Genomic DNA, 6,000 nt, shown 5'->3' on the forward strand with positions numbered 1-6,000 from the left:
TTCAGAAATTGAATAGATTTCCCACGACAAGGAGAAGAAGAAATCGTGAGTCAGACAATGAAATCCATTAGAAACCAGCTTTTTCCTTTGTATAGAATCTAGAGAAGGAGACGAGAAGCCCGAACACTTGGTATCCTTGATGGAAATTAAATCAATCAAAATTCAGATATCTCCTACCCAAAACTTCAACCTTATTAATTCCTTCTCCTCTTAATTTACTGATTTTTTTCTAATTAGTAATTTAGAGTAGTCTAATAAGTTTTGATCATTCACACATCTATTTCTCTTCCATTTTATTTTCACTCACTTTCTCTTTATACTAGTTTTATACCCGTGCATTCCCGGGTGACATTTGGTATATATTAGTATTAATTTGATATGGTTTATAGATTGTAAATTAATTTTATAAAGTGTAGACAGCAATGCAAGTTTAACTGAAATAGTGGAAACGTTATTATACACTTATTAAGATCTAAACTTTTAGTACTAATTATACATTTTGTCTGATAATGAATTAAAAGAAAAAAAGGTCATTCTGCTACATGTTTCAAAAGCATCATCCTTATGAATTTCACATTGTTTGATATGATCACTGGACAGTGGTTCATCATTGCTACACGGCTCTATAGTAGATTGGAAATCCCTGAAAATAAAGAAAAAATAGATAAGAGAATTATTGTGTTTTTGGTTCATTGGCTAGAGGATAGGATCAAGAATGGCTTGAACCTCCATTGGTTTTTGGTTCATTTTATGCCCACTTTTTTCATTAAGTATAAATTGGAATAACTTGAGAAGAGACGCCCCTAAAAAAAACTTGAGAAGAGACTGTCTCGATTAAGTTGTAAAATATCCTTCAAATCATTTTTAAAAAAATAAAATCAGAACCTATTTAATTGCAGTTTTTGCAAGTTGTATTTAAAAACTGATTTCAGAAATTGTTTTTGAAAACTGTTTTGCATATTTTAGAACAGGTTTTTAAATTTTTAATTTCTAAAAACAAAAAACAGTTTTCAAAAACAGTAATCAAACACCGGTTGGTGTAGTGGTTCAGCACTTCATCCTTTAAGCAAGTGATTGGGGTTCGAATCCCAACTCTTGCGAATAGAAAAAACTCCTTGGCCAGCCCCCTACCGCTTAGTGCGCTGACCGTGGGGCGAGGGATTAGTCTCATGGCTGTCGGCTATGGGGATACCTTGGTTAAGACAAAAAAAAAACACCCTAATTTGGTTTGTTCTCGTGATTATATTCCGGGTCCAGCAAGGCTGGAACTGGTACAAAATATTGAACCAAATCTTGTAATATTGAAGTATATCACGTTACCTAAAGAATGACAATCTGAGCAACTTCCCCGGTAAACTACAATTCCCTCAAAATAGGTCAACCCTTTTAATACAATCTCATTGATCTTTGAATCAATACACTTTCGAATATTTGGAGGCAAAGCTCAGCTACACATTCAATCTCTCACCGTTCATTTATTGGTGGGTTGATAGGAAAATCCTGCATATGCATCAGCCATATACATATTGCTGCCACAAAGAAAAATTGTAGGTGATGCCCAAGGCCTTCAATCATCAAACTCTAATTGATTTGTCGATCTCCGATCTCCATGTTGACAAATGAACACAAAATCTGTGTAAAAAACAGAACAGTTGAGCACAAAACTTAAGCAAATTGGACTCCAAAGATTGCAAATTTAATGGCTTTTCAGTTTTCATGGAGTTTTGTATCACTCCCACAATGCTCCATTTTGTAATTTGAAGTCTTTTAAATCATTAGATATTTTTAATAACAATGCAAGGAACAAAGCTGACTCGAATTGAAACAGCTCCATTTCGAAACATAAAAAGATGAAATTTGGATAAAAAACCCTTTCTTTTAAAGGAAGACTTATGAAAAGAGAAGCACAAGAGTACAATGATACAAAATCTGAGCAAACAATTAGCAAGCTATAGCAGATATCTTGCTTTTTAACCATTTTTTATTATAAATCTAAAGAAGAGAAAGGCTAGGACAGACATGAAACAGCCCAACCTTGGAGGAAAGAGTCCCTTTCACAGAAATACTTAATGCGCAAAATATTACTTATTTTCCTCTTGCAATTCAAACTTGAACTCTATGCCTCTTGCAAAAAGAGAATAAGTGATCTATTAGCAATAGCATGAGTACCTTGGGAAGAGTTGTAGATCTCATGTGGGACCAAGTCAAATGGCTCAAGTGGCTTGTTCTTGAAAGCAAGAACCTAAGTCGTGTTCATGTTTAAGCTTTCTGCAAGCTGTTTCCTACAGAATGAGGGAAAAAACAAAATATGAAATAGATCAAATGAATAGGAAAAACAGCACAAAACCAAAACCAAACATTTGAAGAGAAATAAAGAATAAAAAACAAATGGTTGCAAAATGAAAAATCAAACAGACAAATAAGAAGTAGCTTCCAACAACCCATCTAAATTAAGTTTTCACTTAGAATTACTTCCCGCAGACCCTGCACTCAAAGTCACAAAAAATCAAGAGAGAAAGGAGGAAAGGAGATTTGATAGACATGTTTGAGTGGGATAGACCAGTAGACCACCAAACATAAGCATATGTAGGATACTCTTCCTCTGCCTACTACCAAAATGGTAGCTAAATATCGTGGGAATTGTAACAAAAGATTCTACAAAAACAAAGTAAACCATTGAATCTTGACTTGCCTTGGATATGACCTTCAGATCAGGTTGCTTGGCAATGATCTTTAAATCTACAGAAATAGCACCTTAATACATTCATTGAGTCTTGTAAATGCCATTTATTCTCATAGCGCATGTTCTTACTCTTTTCCTTATGTTGTTTCTTCTCATTTAGCATGAGTAAATTTTGGATGTGAACTTCACAACAGCTGTTGTAATCTGAGGCTGCACCATGAAAAACTCAAATAAAAAATTTCGCATTTCTGATGGGTTTTCTCTTATTTTTTGAACAAATTATTACTAATTTACTAATTGATACCAATAATCCAAAATTTAAATCCCAATTTTCCACTTTAAAAAGATCAGGTTTGATTTTCATAGGAATAGGAGGGAATGATTTGGTCAAACGTAATTTGAATTCCCTAATCTGAAGCTTGATAGGTGGAGTAATTTAAGAGAAGGGTCAAAAAAGAGAAAATAATTGAAAATTAATTCAGATATTTTATCAAATACTGGAAGTAAGAATCTTGAGATGAACCAGGTTTGAAATTCCCTAATTTGAAGGAGGTTCGAAATTCAAATTTTGTCAAGGGAAGTGGTTATAACAAATTTTACAGTGATTTTGTGTAGAATCATAAGAAAAAAATCAGAAACATAGAAATCATGTACTATAATCCGAAATATCTCACCTCAGCGCACCAGCAATAACATTTCGCCCCCTTTGATCAACTGTGTTGCTGACTTTCACGTCACTGACAGAGCAAAGAAATGCATCTGGCTACAGAAAATTCAAAGCAAAGTTATATTTGTATTCTCTGGCCCTCAGATTAGAAAAGAAAACAATAGCCCATAGAAATCAAGTTTTAGTATCTAAAATAAACCAAACAACAGTTACAAACAAATTAATTATAACTGGCACAAAATCTCTCCATTAAACATTGTTAAATCAATCTGTATTTGATCAACACACAGTCACATAAAAAGAAATTCAGTCAGACAGATATAACTATACATTTTTTAATTAAGATGATGAATTTCTTGATTTATAAAAAAGACAAGTAACAAACCATCATTTATCTGACAATGTAGAACTCATGTGAATACAAAAGTGGAGAAAATGTCTTTTCGGTACAGTGATCACATCACTGAGTATAGACCTAAGCCAAACTGCAAAACTACCTAAAATTGCAAGTTTCCAGAAGACTCAAAAAAATCAGCAATTGATATGTATGGGACTAATCCCAATTTAAATCTATTCTGCATAAACATTACATAAATAGTTACAAATATGAATGAACCAAGGGGAAAGACTCAGTGATGCTAGATGGAAGAATTGTGCAGAGAAGAGCTACAAATAGATCAGTAAAAATCTGTACCACACCAATCATAGATTCTCTAAAGGGTTTCTCCAACCAAGCACCAATACAATCAGCATAGTACCTGTGATTACATAGAGGAAGCGACCGGACCGTTTCCCCCTTACACATCAGACGTAGACACACTGCACAGGATTCACTTTCAACATGTTCTGTTTCCTTCACTGCTGAAGCAGAATACAACAATGCATCATAAAAATGAATCATTTTTAACATAATTGACTACAAAATTAAGGTAAATACAAATCAACCCACCATGGACTATTATTATCAAGAATTGTGTAACCAAAAATCAACCCACCATGGTCATTGCACTATCAAAGAAATCCAGGTTTATATCGAATCAGGGGAAAACTAAAATACCATAGAGCAAAATTCCTAAATTAAGTCCTGAAAAACAAAATCCCTAAATCAAGTCTTCATATCTGAGTGTCTATGACTCCTAATATTTGATCATAGCACTGGCCATGTTGAAAGAACAGGATGAAGAAGAAATCAGGATGACGCGGAGAGAACGGTGATACCTTTGATGAGAGGCAGCACGACGAACGCTATCAACGATGAAATTTCCTAAAAATGCATTAGAGAAAGGAAAGTAATTAGCGATCTACACTCAGGAAATAAAGAGAGAGAGAGAGAGAGAGAGAGAGAGAGAGAGAGTTACGCGATGAAGGAGATGGTGGATGAGGTGAGGCGCAAAACGCTGCTACTCTCCTTTCCCATGTCGCTCAGATCTAGCAGCGTAAGGAGTTGAAAGACAGAGAGAGAGAAATGACTGTGAAAAATTGCTGAAACGTGAAACTTGAAAAGTTGAGAGAGAAGAAGAAAAAGAAAAGAAAAAAGAAAAAAGAAAATGGAAAATGCTGAAAAGATGCCACGTGGATCCTGATGAAGAATAGGTATTCAAATGCCACCTGGAATAGTGGGACCCTGAACAATTCCTATTTCTATATACTATGGATATCTCTTATTTTTAATCACATCATGTATATTATCTTTCATTTCTCTCACATTTAATCACATCATGTATCTAATTTCGTTCAACTCAATGTATTACAATCATGACATGCTCATAAACTCCATAAGAGCGGCATAGCGGAACATGAGACTATCATAGTTTGATGGCTCATGATCGAGTTTGGAATAATTTGGACATTGTCCGCATAAATTCCTCGCAAAATTTTAAGGCATAGTAAGTGATTCCTTATATTTATAAATTGTTCACTTACTATTTCATCCAATACGTGACTTATTTCATTGATTCATATTTTGTATATATAGTTTAACAAACTCAACATAATAAATTCTAATGTGCTGACTTAAAATAGTAAAATCACATCTATACTTAATCTAACACTATGAAGTGGTGATCTTTAGGTGGATTTGGAATCTACCATAAATCACATTACAATAATAAACTACTTTAATCCAAACTCAATTTTGTAAATTCAAGTTAACATAAACTCAGTTTGGTAAGTTTTAATCCAAACAAATCCGAAACCAGTTTGATCCCAAGCTCTTCTGATAAGGTCTCACTGAACACCAATGGAGAAGATCTCGGCACCCACTTATCCCTCCAAGCTCGAATATTTCTACCATCACCAACCTTCCACAAATCACCCTTCTCAAGAGCATTTCCATAGCGAAATATGCTAGACCATGCGTAGCTCGGACGCCATCCTTTCTTGGCCTCAAAAATGGAACCTCTAGGGTAATACACCGCTTTGAAAACCTTGCCAAGTAAAGAATTTGGACAATTCACCAAACGCCACCAGTTCTTCCATCCTATGTCATGTCTTGTTTCTTATTGCCTGATGGTATTTGCTCAGAGATTGAAGGTATGATTAGCCGGTTTTATTGGGGCGGTGATGCTTCCAAGCGTGTTTTGCATTGGGTAAACTGGAAATCCTTATGTAAGTCTAAGGATCGTGGTGGAATTGGTTTCCGTGATTTTAA

The sequence above is a fragment of the Lotus japonicus genome, chromosome 2 (assembly GCF_012489685.1).
Source record: "Lotus japonicus ecotype B-129 chromosome 2, LjGifu_v1.2".
In the NCBI taxonomy this organism is placed as follows: domain Eukaryota; kingdom Viridiplantae; phylum Streptophyta; class Magnoliopsida; order Fabales; family Fabaceae; genus Lotus; species Lotus japonicus.